At 46.7% G+C, this 19,483-nt stretch overlaps 1 protein-coding gene across 1 annotated transcript in view; it reads right to left on the reverse strand.

The window, feature by feature from the left end:
• Positions 1-19,483, reverse strand: part of LOC143840978 (cation channel sperm-associated auxiliary subunit epsilon-like) — a 156,619-nt gene that overhangs the window by 104,701 nt on the left and 32,435 nt on the right. The window contains exons 5-6 of the mRNA XM_077344486.1: positions 11,311-11,380; positions 5,587-5,678 (exon numbers count right to left, since the gene is read on the reverse strand). The gene's annotated coding sequence lies outside the window, so the exon portion shown is untranslated. The remainder of the gene's footprint in view (positions 1-5,586; positions 5,679-11,310; positions 11,381-19,483) is intronic.

Consider the following 19,483-nt stretch of genomic DNA (forward strand, 5'->3'; position numbering starts at 1 on the left):
ATAGAGACCTACTCGTCTAAAAGGCTGAAGTCCAAAAAAACAAACAAACTTATGTGTATTGTTCTAACAGAATATAATATGAAAGTGAAAATAAAAAATGGGGAAATTTCCAATGTCCCAGGGGAGGAGGAATGGCTGCAACTGGGGACTAGGACAGAAAAACTGTGGGAGATCCTGCTACTTTGAAATCTTTTCAAAAATTTTTTAGAATGGAGCTATCCACTTGGCCTCTGGAAGACTCTGAAAGAATTCTTTGGAGACTTTGGGTTTCCATCTAGGGGTCCCCTGCTCAGAAGACAAGTTCTCTGTAACATCATAGATTTCAAGCATTGCTATTGACTAAGGTCAATAGCAAATTGGGGCACAAGTGGTATTCTCTTCAATCTTGCCTATCAAGGGAAGAGGAATACATCAGGAGAGGAAGATAATGGAGGTGAATTGGTGCCGTAGTTGGTGCCGGCAGGAGAGATTTGGTTTCTGGGACCATGGGCTAGGCTTTCTTCAGGAAGGCCTACTAGCACCTGATGGACTGCACTTATCGAAGATGGGGAAGAATGTGTTTGGCAGGAACCTGGGGAGATTCATCAGGAGAGCTTTAAACTGAAGCCACAAGGGGAAGGAGACGTTCAACATAGGGAGTGTAAGGAAGGAGACCGATCAGGGGCAGCCCAACCAGGAAGGCCAGCTCATAGGGAACCAAAAGTAAAAGGATTCAGATGCCTTTATATAACACCCAAAGCATGGGCAATAAGCAGGAAGAGCTGGAACTTCTTATGCTGATGGAAAGGTATGATCTAGCAGGCATCACAGAAACTTGGTGGAATGATTCTCCTGACTGGAATGTAATAGTGGATGGATATGAACTGTTTAGAAAAAACAGAATAGATCAAAGAGGTGGAGGAGTGGCACTGTATGTGAGGAAAGGGCTTACCTGTCAGGAAATTCTAGTGAAGGAGAGCATATCTACAGTGGAAAGCATCTGGGTGAAAATAAGTGAGGGGAAAACAAACAGTGTGGTGGTTGGTGTCTGCTACCGACCGCCTGACCAACGAGAGGATGTGGATGCTGCTCTTTGTGAGCAGCTTAAGAAAATATCCAAGCATCAGGACCTTGTCATCATGGGTGACTTCAATTTTCCAGATGTGTGCTGGGAAACAAACTCTGCAAAGTGTCCTCAGTCATGCAACTTTCTGACCTGCCTGGCTGACAATTTCATTTATAAAATGGTAGATAAACCTACAAGAGATTCAGCCATACTGGACTTAATACTGACCAACAGGCAAGAGTTGGTGGATGAGGTGAAGGAGGTGGGGACCCTAGGGGGAAGTGACCATGTCCTCATAGAATTCCTTTTGAGATGGGGGGGGGCAAGGAATCTTGTAGCCAGACGCGGATGTTGGATTTTCGTAGGGCAAACTTTAATAAACTCAGAGACATGATGAGTGTCATACCATGGACGAGAATGCTGGAAGGGAAGGGAGCATGTGAAGGGTGGGCGCTACTCAAACAAGAGCTATTGCATGCTCAATCAATGACTATCCCAGAAAGATGAAAACACTGCAGGAGCTCTAAGAAGCCTACTTGGATGAACAGAGAACTTCAAGAGTAACTAAGAAAGAAAAGGGAAATGGAGGGAAGGACAGAGCTCTAAAGAAGAGTACCTACAGGTTACTAGGCACTGTAGATCAATCATCAGAAAGGCCAAAGCTGAGAGTGAGCTAAGATTAGCCAGGGAAGCCCACTGTAACAAGAAAAGATTTTTCAGTTATATGAGGAGCAAACGTAAAGTAAAGGAGGCAATAGGCTCACTGTTGGGTGCGGATGGACAAACTCTAACGGAGGATGCAGAGAAAGCAGAAAGGCTCAGCGCCTATTTTACATCTGTTTTTTCCCACAGGTCAAAGGGTTTAGGCATATATAGAGATGGCAGTAGCCAAGAGATAGCGTCTGGGTGGCAGGTTGACATGGACAGAGAGGTTGTTGAGAGGCATTTAGCTGCACTGGATGAGTTCAAATCCCCTGGGCTGGATGAAATACACCCGAGAGTGCTCAAAGAACTTTCCAGAGAACTTGCACAACCCTTGTCCATCATCATTGGGACCTCTTTAAGGACTGGAGATGTCCCGGAGGACTGGAAGAGAGCAAACATTATTCCAATCTTCAAAAAAGGGAGGAAGGATGACCCAGGAAACTACAGACCAGTGAGTGTGACCTCTGTTGTGGGTAAGACAATGGAGCAGATATTAAAGGGAGCAATCTGCAAACATCTGGAGGACAATTTGGTGATCCAAAGAAGTCATTTACTTGGATTTTAGTAAAGCTTTTGATAAGGTTCCCCATGACGTTCTGATGGATAAATTGAAGGACTGCAATCTGGATTTTCAGATACTTAGGTGGATAGGGAATTGGTTAGAGAACCACACTCAAAGAGTTGTTGTCAATGGTGTTTCATCAGACTGGAGGGAGGTGAGTAGCGGGGTACCTCAGGGCTCGGTGCTCGGTCCGGTACTTTTTAACATATTTATTAATGATCTAGATGAGGGGGTGGAAAGACTACTCATCAAGTTTGCAGATGGCACCAAATTGGGAGGACTGGCAAATACTCCAGAAGATAGAGACAGAGTTCAACAAGATCTGAACACAATGGAAAAATGGGCAAATGAGAACACAATGCAATTTAATAAAGGTAAGTGTAAAGTTCTGCATCTGTGTCAGGAAAATGAAAAACATGCCTCCTGGATAGGGGATACGCTTCTAGGTAATACTGGGTGTGAACGAGACCTTGGGGTACTTGTGGATTGTAAACTAAACATGAGCAGGCAGTGTGATGCAGCGGTAAAAAAGGCAAATGCCATTTTGGGCTGTATCAACAGGGGCATCACATCAAAATCACAAGATGTCATAGTCCCATTGTATACGGCACTGGTCAGACCACACCTGGAATACTGTGTGCAGTTCTGGAGGCCTCACTTCAAGAAGGACGTAGTTAACATTGAAAGGGTACAGAGGAGAGCGACGAGGATGATCTGGGGCCAAGGGACCAAGCCCTATGAAGATAGGTTGAGGGACTTGGGAATGTTCAGCCTGGAGAAAAGGAGTTTGAGAGGGGACATGATAGCCCTCTTTAAGTATTTGAAAGGTTGTCATTTGGAGGAGGGCAGGATGCTGTTCCCGTTGGCTGCAGAGGAAAGGACACGCAGTAATGGGTTTAAACTACAAGTACAATGATATAGGCTAGATATCAGGAAAAAAATTTCACAGTCAGAGTAGTTCAGCAGTGGAATAGGCTGCCTAAGGAGGTGGTGAGCTCCCCCTCACTTGCAGTCTTCAAGCAAAGGTTGGATACATACTTTTCTTGGATGCTTTAGGATGCTTAGGGCTGATCCTGTGTTGAGCAGGGGGGTTGGACTAGATGGCCTGTATGGCCCCTTCTAACTCTATGATTCTATGATTCTATGACCAGATTGTCCCACTTTTGGACGGATATCTGGGGGCACCTGGCAAAATGTACTTATGTTGAAATTAATATATATATATATTACAATACTATTTTTGTGTTCTATGCGTTCTATGAAAATTTTTGTTGCTCCATATAGACCAAATTTTTAATCAACCCCCCCCCCCCCCCGGTCAATGGTGTCCCAATAATTTTCCCAATAGGTCTAGAACTTCACCTAAATTTGGCTCAGTTCTTCAGATTTCTTTCCTGAAAATAGTAGCTATGGAATGGGTACATGTACTCTTTCCACAGTGAACATGGAAGCAAGAATCACTGAGCTTCTCTGCCATTTCCCTATCTTCCTTTAGCAACGTCTTTATTACTATGTCAAGAGATACATATGGCAGCCAATATCTCTGTCATCATTGAGAAACAGTTACTGGCATGGGTAGGCAGGGACATCTGGGGGAGAGTCAGGGTGGTCATCCACCAGGAGGAAGAGCTGGGTGTCACCGCATATTGCTGGCAAACCAGCCCAAACTTCCACATCAGCTGAGCAAGAGGGCACATGAAGATATTAAATAAAATAGGAGAAAGGACTCCACATGTGAGCTGGTAATGGTTGGATACTCTCTCTCCCATTTCTACCCTCTGTCCATGACTCTGGAGGAAGGAGATCAGCCATTTGAGGGCTGTCCCTTGTATCCTGGCATCAGTGAGGCGGTGAGCTAGGAGCTCATGATCGACTATCAAACGCTACTGACAGTTCTAATAGTACAAGCAGCGCTGACCTGCCGTGGTCCAGCTGATGGCGAAGGTCGTCCATCAGGGTGACTAGTGCTGTCTCTACCCCAGGGCCCAGTCGGAAACTGGATTGAAATGGGTCAAAGGTTGACGTTTCCTCAGCCCTTTCAACCAAGTTCCCCAGAAACGCTACGTGCGAGACTGGGTGGTAGTTGTCAAGCTCCTGCAGATACAGAGATCGCTTTTTGAGCAATGAGCGTACCACTGTCTCTTTTAATCCTTCAGGGAATTCTCCTGTTGAGAGGGAGAGGTTGATTATTTCCTGGAGGGGGGGGCTATTCTTATGTCTGTTGTTTTTAGGAGCCACAATGGGCATGGCTCTAGTGGGCAAGTGGTTGGCCTCACTGCTTTTAGCATTCTGCCCACTTCAGGTAGTGAGAGTCATCTGAAGTAACTCAGTGTTCTCTCCAAAGGTGGCCAAGGGGCCTTTAGATTGTTTTCTGTGGCTAAAACTGGAGAAAGGTTGTGGCAGAGAGTCAAGATTTTATTTGCAAAATGGCTCGCAAGTGCCTCACAGTCTAATATCCAATTGGCTGTTGTTTTGGCACCCTTCATCAAGGGTGGTGAGGGTTCAAACTATCCTGAAATTGTATCCTGTTCCCTCAGATCCTGGTTCTGTCTTTAGTTGGGGGGATTGGTTTCTGTTACGTATGGTGAGATTGTGTGTTTTGGGATAGTCCTGATCATTTCATGAGGCACCTCTAGGCTTCCCACTCCAGGACCTGTGGGGAGGAATCTTACTTTCCCCTGCATCCCTCTCCCCATATGATTTCCTGTTTTCCTCCTCCTAATATCCCCCAAATCTCCAACTTTCTCTTTCCTTCTGTTCTTCCCACTCATCAAGCAAATGCCTTTTATTTGTTCCCCCATCTATAGCTATATTCATTATTTATTTACTTCATTTATATACCATTGGATTCCTTGACTGAATGGTGGGAATCACCCATCCTAAAATTTCTATTTTTCTGAGTAGGAACAAAATTACAGTAGTCTAAGTTATTGAAGTTAAAATGCATGCTTTCTGTAGACAGGGGAAAACACACTGTATATGAAACTAAGTAACATCAGCTACACAAAGAATTAAAACAAAACTGGTTACGGTAATTGTATTTTAAGATTAAATCATTATAGCATTATTATTTTTTTGGTATACAGATCTAATTTATAAACATTATACTTATTCACACATTAAATTTAAACTGCATTTAGGAATATAAAATGCTTTACAACTGGAGAATGACCAGTCCAAAATAACTGGATTTAACAGTTTAGTCTCAAATACAAAAAGCAACTGCACATGATTACACATACTTCCCCCACTATATAATATTAAATCTTCATACCTTTGATTAGTTGGCTTGAAAATATACACATACCACAAAAAACAGTTTAACTCAACGTTTACAGTTATGTAGCGCTCCAAATCCTCAAACGTCTAGAAAGGATTTAAAAAAATCTATTTTATTTTGTCAACAGACTACCTGAGACAGAGAACAGACTTCAATTCTACAAATATAACTGATGTTGCACATTTTACTCATATGCTTATATCTGTTGGAATTAGGCAACTAAACAGAAAGAGTTAAGACAAGGAAGGGATACTTGCAATGGCTCTGCCAGCATAGTTTTTGCTTGCCTGCCTGGTCGCTCTATATTTGAATGACTTCCTAAATATGGCCTCCGCATAGCTTTCCTTTCCAACTTTGCCATATCAGAAAATGCAGGAAAAAGCGCAGACTAATTGATTTTGAGGACTATGATGATAGAACAAGGACCAGTGACTCTGCTGGCCATCAAGCTGCACCAAATTTCTCCTCATTTTTAGAAAGTGAGGGAGAACTAAAGATACAGCAATCAGAACTTCCCAGCAGAAAAGGGAGAGAAGATTCTTTTCACAAAAAGCATGAGTTTAACAGCAGAGCAGCATTGACACCCCAATTTCAAACAAAAAGCAGGAGATAATTCCACTAGGAGTCTTGCTGAAGTTCTATGTGGTTCATCATGGTAGTAAATGGTATAACAATATTTTAGCTGCTGTGTTATGCAAATCAGATAAATTTGTGATGAAAAGATCTGCTTATGTTATGGACATCCTCATCTCCTTGGTTCATAATTTGTTAAAATATTTCTATAAGCTGTCGTCCCCTGCCACAGCAATTTTGCAGCCTCGACGGGCCTTTTGGGGGTGGGGGGGGACTGGCTGCCAGTGCCTCCCTCCCACAGGCCTGCCAACGCCTTTCCAGGCCTTGGTTGGCCTGCCTGACCACAGGGGATGGGTGGTTTAGCGTCCATTGTATTCCTGGATACAAGGGGCTTTGCCCCTAGTCCTTAAATAAATATAAGTCTCCTAATCTCCTACTTGAACTGTGACAGACTTCTCAAAGGTTGGCTCTAGGGGAAGATGAAAGTATGCATTAACACTGTGTGGAGGAAAGATAGATAACAGTCCTTTTCTTCGACTCTCTTATTGCACCTGTTTGCCCTGCTGGCTTTGGAAGTAATAGAGTTTAGGATAAACAGCCTTTCCCTCGTCTCTCCTCCTCTTTTCCTCAATTCAGAAACAGGGAATCCATGTCTTCTCAATTACTTGTTCCTGCTTCATTTTAAAGGCAGTGTTTTTGAGAACCCTCTGGGATCCGTAGTGACAACCAGCTGGGTGTCAGACTGGCATTTAAAAGACTAGATCCTTGAGGCTCCCAGTAACTCTGCTACCCATCCGCCACCTATTGGCTGGCCATCAGGTTGGATGTTAAAGGGCCATGATTCCATGGCTCCACCTAACCACTGCTGATCAGTTGGGTACAGGACAGGTGATTAAAAGATCTACCTTTGCAACACTCAGACCCATTCTAAATGGCAGTGGTCGCACTGGGCCGCTGGCAGTTTGGACCTTCCCAGGTCCAGACAGGGGAAGATTTTCTCCTTTGGGCCCAGTCTGCCCTGGATTACTGCCTCCACATGAGGCAGCTGGGGTGGAGAGGTTCTGCTGCACTTTGTAGTGGTGTGTGTGTGGTATTTTCACATAGGTGGGATTGCGTTACAATGTAATCCTACCTTCATGAAAACATGCCTCAGTTGACTCTGCACCACCGTAAAGTGCTGCAGAACCGACTGCGGCAGGTTTTTTTCCTTCAAGGACTCTGTAAGCAGGGAAGGAGCCAGGCCTGGAAAGACCAACTTTTCCCCATCCACATGGACCTGCCTTGGGATAGGCCCCACTGGCCTCCAGGGTGAAAAAGGGAATGCAGAAATATCCATGTTCCCTTACCGTGAGGTAATGGAGGGCCTGATTTGGGCCAGGGCTGGGCTGGTGCCAACATCTTGTGGGGATCAGCCCTGCTGCCAGAGAAGCCCCGGGCCAGCCTTTTTCCGTCAGGCAGAAAAGGTCTCACTGACCCAATGGCAAACTGCCCCTCCCCAATTGAGTGCTGCACAGACTCTTAAAGGACAAGTTGTTCACAGGCATGCTGGTTCAAAAGTAAAAGCCCAAAGGTCAAGAACCGAGTCCATATAATATCTGTAATGATCCCTGGCCTGCAGAAACCTGAATCTTGGCTTGCCAGAAGTTGCATCATATCCTGACATGTGAAGGTCTTAAGATGATGGTGATCTGAAAAATCAGCTTTCTCTCTGTTTTTTACTTTTTAACATGTGTCCTGATTAAGAGTTCTGAGGAACTTGAAAGCTTGCACATAGTTATCTGAGATAGTACATGTCTGCAGTATAAAATAACTGTAATTGCCTAATGCTATAGATATATCTAATTTTCAACATGGCCAAATCTGTGGATATTGGAGACAGAAGCTATGAACAAATAAGATTGCAGAAAAACCTTACATCTTAAAATGCAGCGGAGGGGGGGGGGTATTTCCCTTAATGATAAATGTTTGCAGCTTTAAGAAACAGTTGCCCTCGGTAGCTATTGATAGGCAACTACAACAGTATTGCCAAGTTTCAAGTATTGGTTTCTTTCAGTAAAAGTTGGGGGAAGGGCAAAGCCCTTTCTAGGAGGAGGAATTATTGGGGCTAGAACAGGCAGCAACCATCAGGTGGCTTGATACACATTACTTGTACAACTCACAGCTGTGCGTATACTACTATTCAACAGCAGCGACCCCACTGTTGGTGTAGTTAGAGCTTCAGACTAATATCTGGGAGAACCAGTTTCAAATTGTCATTTTACTGTGGAAACTCAGAAAAACTTCAGCCTAACCCAATTCCCAGGATTTTTATAAGGATAAAATAGAGGAGAGGACAATGATGTAAAGCTGCTTTTGTTCCCCATTGTGGAGAAAGATGGAGGTATATTCAAATAAATAATAAATTCAAATAAATAATATAGATTAGATGGGGGCAGGTAGAAGACAGATTGATGGATCAGTGAGAAGGAGTGAAGGAGACAGGGAAAGGAGAAAGCATATGGGGGTTGCAAGAATAAAAAGAAAAATATACAGGGAAATAAGGCACGCCTTTCAAGCCCTTGTGGGTTCTAAATGGTGCTTGGCAGCTAGCACCATGTAACTGGGCCATGGTTTTGTTGGGTAGAGATTGTAGGGGTAAGGAGGAAATAAAGCTGAAGATGGGGAGGCAGTTTAAGGTAGGGAGGCAGGACATAATGAAGCAGGAAAAGGGAACAGGCTATAGGCACTTTAATAGAAAGATAAGAGGAAATAGTGCGGGAAATGGAAATTAAATGCCTTCGGGTATCTCACTTGTCTTATATCGGTATTAGTTAAAAGATATCATTTTGAGGAAATAATTGGTATGTAAAACAAGCTTAAAACCTTGGCTGGAAAACTATTATGCTCATCATAATATAAGATGAGTCAATGGAACACGTTCTCCTCTTCTGTGAGCAACACAACTATCTCAGAGAACGGTACATATATCCTCTCCTGTGGGCGTGCAAGATTTACGGTCCCTCGACAGCAGTGCATTTTCTTTTACTGGATCACAATCCTCAAGTAACCAAAGGCATCGCAAAATTCCTCCATGAGGTTTTCTCCAAGCGGTCTGGAATCTGAATTACCTGGTATTTTATACAGATGTTTTGCTTTGATTATGCCAATAAAGGTGTTGAATTGAATTGAAATATAAGACAACACCCCCCAAAACACATTTATTTTTCCAAGTTATTATTTTTTTCAATTGTCATACATTCTTGTGAGAAGAATTGGATTTTCCAAAACATTTAGCATTTTCTCCACATTATTCCATCTATGTGACTTTCATTGTGCTAAATGTTAAATTTCATTTTATTCTAATCAGAAGACTATTTTCCAGAACACAGGTAGCAAAGAAAGAAGGAGTGGGGGAGCTTTACCAGCTACACAATCCTGCTGAGGATTTGAGGGTCTTTTTTCCTTCTTGCACAGGTACCCACAACGTTCAGGCATGATCCGGAATACAATACAATACAACAGTGGTCCCCAACCTGTTTATCACCAGGGACCGATCAATGCTTGACAATTTTATTGAGGCCCGGGGGGGGGGTAGTCTTTTGTCGAGGGACATCGCCGCCACCTGAGCCCCTGCTCCACTTGCTTTCCTGCTGATGCCCCTGACTTCCCGCCGCCCGCTGGGGGTGCTGCCAGCAGCAGCTGTGCAGTGCCACGCCGAGGGGGAAACCCAGCCATGGCAGCCGCCGGAGAGCACCAAAGATGAGCCGGTGGCAGAGTGGCAGGGCAGCCTCTGAGGCTGGGGGTTGGGGACCACTGCAATGCAATGCAATACAATACATAATGGAGTTCCAAGACAATTGTATTCCTGAGTATAATATGACATTATAGGAAGCATTTTCTAGTCTTAAAATATCTTTCCCCTACTAATATTTGGTTTGTGTCCTTGACAACAAACAAGCTAAAACTCACCCCCACTGGCCCTCAGTGGGGGATATACCCCCAACAGGCAGAGGGTACTCCCCCGCTGGCCAGTCACACCCTGCAGTGCCATAGAACAGTGCGGGCCCTAACAACCCAGCTTTCCCATCTTGGGCCGTGATTCTCAGTTAGTCCTCCAACCAGCTGAATAGTGGAGAGAAATGAGCTGGCCACCAGCACTCACTCTGGTGGGCCAGCTTCTCTGGCTGAGCAACCTCAGTCTCAGTTAGCCCTCCCACCCCCTGGGGAGCAGGGTGGTGGTGGTGGACTGACCATTTTCCATGACCATTTTCCGGGGAGCAGGGTGGTAGTGGTGGACTGACCATTTATGGCACCATAAATGCAGCACCCTAGTGACATAGCTCACCTAACTTGGCTTCCATAGTCTTGATTATGCCTCCTGCCAGCTGGGGAGTGGGGGGAGGCAGGCGGGCTGGCTGTGCTCTGTTGCACCATGGGTTCAGCACCGGTCCTAGTAGCTTGTATCCCCTGGCTGAGCCGTTGTGGTCTCAATTAGGCTTCTTGTCCACCAAGAAGCAGGCAGGCCACACTCTAAGATAACACGGGTACAGTCCCAGCCCTAGTGGGTCTCTGATGTCCCAATTAGGTCTCCTGCCTACTGGGGGGGGGATGTGGGCTGTCCGTACTCCACAGTGCCTGGCTGGGCACCTGTGGTCTGAATTAGGCTTCCTGCCAACCAGGATGCAGGGAGAGGTCAGCCAGCCATGCTCTGCAGCACTGCAGGTGCAGCACAGTTTCTGGCAGTTCAGATTGCCCGACTGACCTACTTCCCTCCACACACCACCTCCTGCCTGCTGGGGGTGGAGGGCTGGTCCTTCCTCAGTGTAAGAGCTTCTGGTTGGCATGCAGAGGGTCCCAGATTCACTCTTTGGCATATCCAGTTCAAAGGATCAGGTAGTGTGTGTGTGTGTGTGGGGGGGGGGGGTCTGAAAGACTTCTGCTTGACACCCTGGAGGAGAACTGCTGCCAGTTTGAGTAGCCAGTGCTGACTCTGATGGGCCAAGGATCTGCTCCCAGATGCAAGGGACCCAAGAATTCCACTGTGCAGGTGCATATGCTAGTGCCCATTGCCTTTCTGGGTGCAATGGGCTTTGTCTCTAATTATAGAAATGGTTACAAGTAACAGCTCAAGAATTATGCAGAAACTGAACTCAGCCATCAACTTACCTGCCTCTGTACTTCTGGCTTTATCTTATGAATTCCGGCAATGGGACAATTCAGTTTTGTATGAGGCGAACTAAAATAATTAAAAATAAATAACATGTACTTTGAACATTATCTTTTGCACTATATTGTATTTTCAACTTTAATGATAGAAATCTAGAAATATGAGTTGGAACCCTCAATGATTTGTGTTTGGGGAAATCTCATTTTCTTTGCCCGACTATTTCCACTTTCCTTTCTCTGAAAGTCCCTATAGCATCTTTGCTGTGTGAAAAGCAGATTGTTGTATTGGCCATGAATGCCTTGTGTCAGTTGATTCACCAATTCTCACTCTTTTTAGACTCAGCTGCCACAATGATTCATGCTTTTGTAACGTGGTTAGAATACTGTATTGCAGTGGTCCCCAACCCCCGGTCCGGGGACCGGTGCCAGTCCATGGATCAGTCGGTACCGGGCCACGGCTCCTCCTTGTCCTCCCTGGCTGCTGCCTCAGGGGCTGCTCTGCCACTCTGCTGCTGCCTCACCTTTGGTGCTCTCCAGTGGCTGCCATGGCTGGGGCTCCCCCTTGGCTGCAATTATATAATGGCCTGCTAGTGGCAGCAGAGAATAAAACTTATTTTTGAAAGGTAATGAGTAGGGTAAAGAGGGAGAAGTTTCTATAGAAGTTCTGCAATTTAAGACATGATTCGCAATGGGTCGGACACTACTTTGCACCTAACAACAACAACAAAAGGCCCTGAGGGGTTTTTTTGCCACAATGTAGGCTATCTGAAAATACCTACATTGTCTGCCACTTTGTTTCTGAGACCAATTCAAGATCCAGATTAACGTTAAAGATCTTGTTCAGAGCAGAGTTAGCAAATACCATTAGAATAAAGCTTGATGACTTGAGCCTGAAACTCAACCCCTCCAAGATGGAGGTTTTGTGTCTGGGAAGGAAGGGGACAAGCCAGAAAGTGTGTTTTGCCCAATCTGGCAGGAGTGCAACTTCTTCCGGAGCCAGGAACCTGGGTGTAATCGTTGACACCTCACTTTCTATGGAGGTGCAGGTCATGAGTAGCCCATCTGGCAGGAGAGGCTACTAGATCCCTACCTGTCTCTGGAACACCTGGCCACAGTGATCGATGTCACGGTCACCTCTTGGTATACATGGGCCTTTCCTTGTCCTGCCCTGAAAATTGCAGCTGGTGCATGGAACACCTTGGAGGGCCCATATCCAGCTGGTACTGAGGCAGCTGCATTGGTAGCCATTTGTACCCCAGATCAGGTTCAGGCCGCCGGAGGGACCGGCGGCCGTGGCTCCCCCTCCTGGTCCCTCCGGGTCACCAGCAAATCGGCCGCTAAAGCGGCCGATTAGCTTGCAACTCCGCAAGCTTCTCTTCCCTCCCCTCCCGAAACAAGAACCTTGCCGGGCCGCGAGCTAATCAGCCGCTTTGGCGGCCGATTTGCTCGCGGCCTGGCGAGCTTCTTGCTTCGGGGGGGGGAGGGAAGAAGGAGCCGCGGCCCGGCGCCAAGGCCTTCGCGGCCCGGCCCGTGGGTTGGGGACCACTGCCTTAAACCTTACCCAGAATTTAACCGGGAGCCAGTGCAGCTGTTGGAACACTGGAACATTTCTCACAATGGGAGAATTCCCAGAGGGACTAAAAGATGCAGTGTTAGCGCCTGCTACTGAAAAAAAAACATATATAGACTTGCGAGAGCCTAACAACTATGGACCCATCTTGCACTTAGCGTTTCTAAGGAAAATGGTGCAAAGGGCTATTGCAGATCAAATATTCCTGGAATATTCCTGGAAAAAGCTTCAGTCCTGGACCCATCTCAGTCAGGTTTCCGGCCTGGCCATGGGATAGACACACCACTAGTTGCCCTGACGGATGACCTCCATCGCCAGCTGGACCAAGGCAGGTCAGCTTGCTGATATTACTAGATCTCTCAGCAGTGTTCAACACAATCGAACATGAGCTTCTAGCTCACTGCCTCACCAATGCCGGAATGCGGGAAAGACCCCTTCAGTGGCTGATCTCCTTCCTCCAGGGTTGCGGACAAAGGGTAGTAATAGAAGAGACCCATCAACCCACCAACAAGTCACTTGTGGAGTCCCACAAGGAGCGGCCGTTTCTCCAATTTTATTCAACATCTTCTGTCCTTTTCAGTAGTCTTATAACTAGTAGTGGTGGAAAAGTATATAGTATACTTTTGGGCCAAATTGCTGTGTGTGCGCCTACCATTTCTGCTTTGGGATGAAAGACCTTGGGGCAGAACCTTGGGTCTGATAGTTGATGTTGCTGGCAAATAGATCTATCACTGGATATCCAAATTTATTGGTTATTATCAGGAAGGTCTCATTTATTTATTTATTTTAGTATGTATGTATGTATGTACGTACGTACGTATTTATAGATTTGTATACTGCCGACGGTTCACAATAAAACTCACGGCGGTTCACAATAAAACATTAAAATTACAATAAAGCCCCATAATTCCCATTTTACAATGATATAAACAACGATGGCATTCTAAAACTTCTATAGAATCATAGAATCATAGAGTTGGAAGGGGCCATACAGGCCATCTAGTCCAACCCCTTGCTCAACGCAGGATCAGCCCTAAGCATCCTAAAGCATCCAAGAAAAGTGTGCATCCAACCTTTGCTTGAAGACTGCCCCACCTTGTTCAGTCAGAGGTTGTACCGTCAATTCCATGAGAGGGAACTGGACTGATGGATCTTGGGGATCCAAGGATGAAACCTGAGGCTCTACCCTGGCCTCAACCATATGCCTGGTGGAAGAGCTCCATATTGCAGGCCCTGCGGAAAGCTGGTAATTCCGTCAGGTCCCTCAGCTCTTCCGGGATCTCATTCCACCAGGTTGGGGCCAGGACTGAAAAGGTCCTGGCCCAGGTCGAGGCCAGGCAAATATCCCAGTGGCCTGGGACAACCAGTAAATTCATACATGCAGAGCAAAGAGCCCTGCGGGGGGAATAAGCAACCAAGCGGTCCCGCAGGTAGGCAGGACCCATGCTGCGTATGGCCTTAAAGGTTAATAACAATACCTTTAACCTGACCCAGAAACAGACTGGTAGTCAATGCAGATGACCAAGTACTGGCTGAATATAGGCCCTCCAAGATGTCCTAGTGAGGACCCTAGCAGCCGCATTTTGTACCAGTTGTAACTTCCGGATCAAAGTCAAGGGTAGGCCTGCGTAGTAGTCTGGTCTGGAAATGACCATTGCATGGATCACAGTGGCCAGGTGTTCTGAGGACAGGTAGAGCACTAGTAGCCGAGATTGGTGAAGAAGGAAAAAAGCTGTCCGGGCTACTTTTGTGACCTGAGCCTCCATAGAAAGGGAGGCATCGAAGGTCACTCCTAGATTCCTGGCCACTGGTGCAGATATTAATTGTACACCATCCAGGCATGGGAGGAGCGCTTCCTGGTCCTGTCCTCTTCTTCCCAGCCAGAGGACCTCTGTCTTGGAGGGACTGAGTTTCAGACGACTCTGCCTGAGCCATCCAGCCACTGCTTCCAAACAACTGGCGAATGTATCCGGGGGGGGGGGAGTACGGCCGTCCATCCATTAGGAAGTAGAGCTGGGTGTCATCTGCATATTGGTGACATCCTAGCCCATAGCCCCAGACCATCTGGGCTAGAGGGCGCATATAAATGTTGAAAAGCGTGGGGCAGAGTATCACCCCCTGTGGAACTCCACAAGGGAGCTCACAGGGATCTGATAACTCATCCCCCAGTGCAACCCTCTGTGTCCGGTTCCAGAGAAAGGAGACCAGCCATTGCAGCGCAGTCCCCCTGATCCCGGTCCCGGCGAGGTGGTGAACCAATAACTTGTGGTCGACTACATCAAATGCAGCTGTCTTCAATTGCCATTTGGATTCTGCAGTCACCTGCTTGTTTAGGTTGTCTGCCTGAGAATTTTGAGATTCTTTTATGTGCTCTGCCCATATAAGAACTTTGTTGGCTTCCCTCTAGAGTCTGACAGAATGCAACCCATCCTGGTAATTTAGATAGACCTTTGCTGCTATTTTGTCTGTCATTATTACATGCTGACCCTGAACTGTCCTGTGAAACTGTTTGGAGTGCTCTGTGGACCATTTGCCCTCTATGTTGTGATTGTTCAATATTACCCCCCAGCCTTTGAGGCTTGCATTGGTGAAAATTTGCACCTCCTTCTTTGCAAAGAAGGTTTTGCCCTTCTTCATTGGGACAAATTGTTGGGCACTGTCCACTGTAACAGTGACTGTTTGACCTTTGTTGGAACTCTTACTTCCATATCTATTTTTCTTGAAATCCTGAACTGAAAAGGCCTTAGAAGGCCTTCTAATAGCCTGGTGTGCTACCTCCCCAACTGGACTGTATCTATATTGGATATCAGCAAACATATGACATTTGCTACGTGTAATAGATTGCTATGTTTTGCTTTGATGACAGATATTGCCCTCTGTCTGGTTTTTACTGTCTTTGGTGTCATGAACAGCTTTACCTGTTAAGTGTCTATGATGACCCCTAAATGCTCTGATCTCTGACGGGGCTAAGGAGCTCTTGCCAAAGTTGACTAAAAAGCCAGGAATATAGGAATGTGGAGATATGCCTCCACATGACCCCACCTTTGCCAAACTGTCATGACCCATGGAAAACAGCTCTGCTATGGCCCTCAGAACCAACATTGCAGAGTTCAAGGCATGAAGACCATAGCAGGAATCAGTCTTTATTGAAGGCACTACACAGGAGCAAGCATCAACAACAGAAACACACAGAACTGACAAAGATGGGGAACCCAGAAAGGAGTGGGGTTTATATCTACTTGGACCCTGCCCCGAATACAACATGGAAAAATTGGTTCCCACAGTTGGAACTGTTTGATCAACAAAGGTACGAAACTTGGAGACTAGCAGTCTGCTTTGCACTCTTAGATCATCACAGCTGCCTTGATGTTTACCACCCAGAGCAAGGCCATTCAGATAGCATTTACATTTCACAGAGCTTAGCTGAAACAGCATCTCAAAGGGAAACACAAAGGGAATCAGAGGGAAGTGGTGGAGTGCAGGTACCCAGCTCCAGCCCTGAAGAGAACCGGGAAAAATTGGCACGGCACATGACAGTCATGAAGTTACCTGGTTGGAGAGCCTCCACAATTGACTTCAGAATCTCCATTCTGAAATGACGTAAATTTATGAAGTGATTTACAAACTTTAAAACTAAAATGGCCCTCCAGTAAACAAAACTGAGTAAATTCCCTTACCCTGTTCCTGAGAAGGAACCAGTTCTATAACTTGTATTTTTAGCAGATGCTCTATTGCCAATAGTCCCTTTGCCAGTTCTAACCTTGGAAATAGAACAAATTTGTTCAGGGGAATTTTGAAGAACTGTAATTGTAACCAATGGGAACTGTTTATTTTGCTTGTATCTATGTGAAGTAAGGCCCAATTTTTGGAGAAGCTTAGTAGCCTTCTTCCTACTGGTAATGCTTCTAAGATGCCTTCAGTGATTTGGGGCCCCTATCGGACCTGTCAGGTCTGTTTGATGGCTTAGATCAGTGGTCCCCAACCTTTTTATCACCGGGGACCACTCAATGCCGGGGACCACTCACCGGGGACCACTCAACACCTTCTACTGAGGCCCGGTGGGGGGGGGGGTAGTTTACTCCTCTACTCTCAACCACTGCCCTAACGCTCTCTGATCGCTATGGTAATGTTTAAACATCCCTTCAAAATAAGATACAGACATGCCACAACAATGAACATAAGGAACATTTTATTTTCATGGAAATTTTAACTCATGACAATGACAAATCAATGGGAACCCTGAGCTTGTTTCTCTGCAACGGGATAGTCCCATCTGGGAGTGATGGGAGACAATGACGCCCGAAGTGTGTTGTAAAGGGCTGGGGGGGATGAAGTAAAGGGCCAGGGGGGGGGAGAAGGCATCCTTCGTGGCCCACCTCCAATTAGTCGAAGGACTACATGGGTATGGTACGTTGGGATCAAAAGGAAAACTGCTGCTTTCTTACTTGATATAGCATGGCCTCCTTTTATCCCTTGTCTTGACCAATATGCTGTTGAAGCGCTCAACAAAAAATTTCCCTCCATAAAGGGGTAAGATGTTACAATAGTTTTTGATTAGTAACCGCTGGCCAAGCCTTAAGTTGTAACAGCCTTCTGGTCACAGAATTAAAGGCCAGGGCCATAGCTACAAACAGTACTTAATCAAGAGTAGCATCAGCTGAGAATGCAAGAACCTTTAATACTCTAGTTATGCCCATACAACTCTTTTGTCTTTCCAATCTAGGAGCTTTCTGCAACAAGCAATACCAGCCCTATTCATGATAGAAAATGAAGTTGCTTTGATTGCTATGGCTACTGTTTCGTGAGTGCGATGGATGTCCAGCTCTGATTTCTTGTCCATGGCTTCTTGAAGGTAGCTTTCTCCGTCTTCTGATACAAGGCTGCCCAACTACAGAGCTGCTACAGGAGCATCAATCAAAGGGATCTAAAGGAGGGATTCTTCGTATTGAGGTAAAGCATAAAGTCTTTAAATAAATGATGGAACTTGTTTATTTACTAGCGGTCTCTTCCATTCCACCCTTTTCAAAGACTTCAGGCATGGGGGGAAAATCCTGTGCAGGTCCTGTCTTATGAAAGTGCGTTCCCTTTTCTTTAGAGCTATGGTAAATCTTTTTGCCTTCTGGCTGTGAGACTATTCATTTAAATCTAGTGCTCCCATAGCTTTAATCAACATAAAATGGAGGTCTTCACCCTTGAAAAAACAATCAGATTGCTCTAAGATGTGGATGGGTTCAACTTCTCATCTGAGAGGAAGGTTATGTCATCCTTAGATCTCAAAGACTCAAGATATTCCTCATCTGAGGAATTATATTTATTGGGGATAAGTCTAGATCTTTTCCGAGCCATTTTAATGGGCTGGCTGTGGGAACTATCTCCTTGGAAATTAGAGGGACTCCTTCATTCGTTCTCCTTGTTATATTCCTCTATTTTCTCCCTCATAGCAGCCTACAGCATTTTGAAAAAATCTGAGGGGAAACTGGATACTTATAGTGACTCGGACCCACTCTGTTGCCTAGCCTCATTAGTATGATAAGTACTGTAACTTATCTGTGCTGAAGACTGCATCGAGACTCCTCCAAAATGGCCACCACAAAAAGGCCCTAATGCAGGCTTTTCATGAGGCAAACTGGAAGCCAGGCTACTATTGGCAACATATATCAACTAGGAATAAAGCCCATTGTAGCAAAAATACAATGGGCGCTAGCAGCCACTCTGGCTTTCCTGGGGGTGCAGGCAGGAGTCCCTGGAAGTGCCTGTGTTCCCTGCGAGCACTGTGGGGCCAGCGAGTGGGTAGAAAGGGAGAGGGGTGGCAGATGTGGCGCATGGTGGGCAGCACGCAGTATGGCAGGGGTCCCGGGGGCAGCGTGAGGGAAGGAAACTTACCGGTAAGAGCAGCCATTTTCGAGGGCGGGCAGCGGCTCCGCGGTGTCATGTCGGCGGGCAGGGAAAGGAGGTGAGAAGGGAGGCCGTGGCTTCCTGCGGAGGCTCTCTGGCAGCCTCATGATGTGGGCGATGAAGTGGGAGCGCGGCTGGCGGCTCCGTGGCGGTTTTTTTTTTTGTCTGCGGCCATTTTGGAGGGTGGGCGGCTCCTTCCGCGGCTTGGGTGGGTGTTCAGTGGCTGGCGAGGGCAGGAGATTGCAGGGGCGTTGTGCTGCAACGGCGGCAGGCCCGTTGTGTTCGCCGGCGAGGCGGTGAGTGGGAAGCGGGGGGGGGGAAGGTCGCTGGCGGTGGTGAGCTGCGAGGGGCGTTTGCGGGGGGAAGGACGGGGAGTAATGGCGGCTCTTCCGGTGCCCCCAATCACGGCACCGGCGTCGATCTCGTAGCCGCTGTTGGCGGTGACCGCAGCTCAGCTGGATTGGAGGGCGGGCGGCTCCTTCTGCGGCTTGGGTGGGTGTTCAGTGGCTGGCGAGGGCAGGAGTTTGCAGGGGCGTTGTGCTGCAGCGGCGGCAGGCCCGTTGTGTTCGCGGGCATGTTGTGTGGCGCTGAGTGCAGGGTGTTGGCGGCGGAGCGCGTGGGCGATGGCCTGGTTTTTGCTGGGGGCCTCATGGATCGGCGGGCCTTGCCCCAGCAGCGGCAGTGAAACGGAGTGGGACCAGGAGATGC

Source organism: Paroedura picta, chromosome 1 (genome assembly GCF_049243985.1).
Source record: "Paroedura picta isolate Pp20150507F chromosome 1, Ppicta_v3.0, whole genome shotgun sequence".
NCBI lineage: Eukaryota > Metazoa > Chordata > Lepidosauria > Squamata > Gekkonidae > Paroedura > Paroedura picta.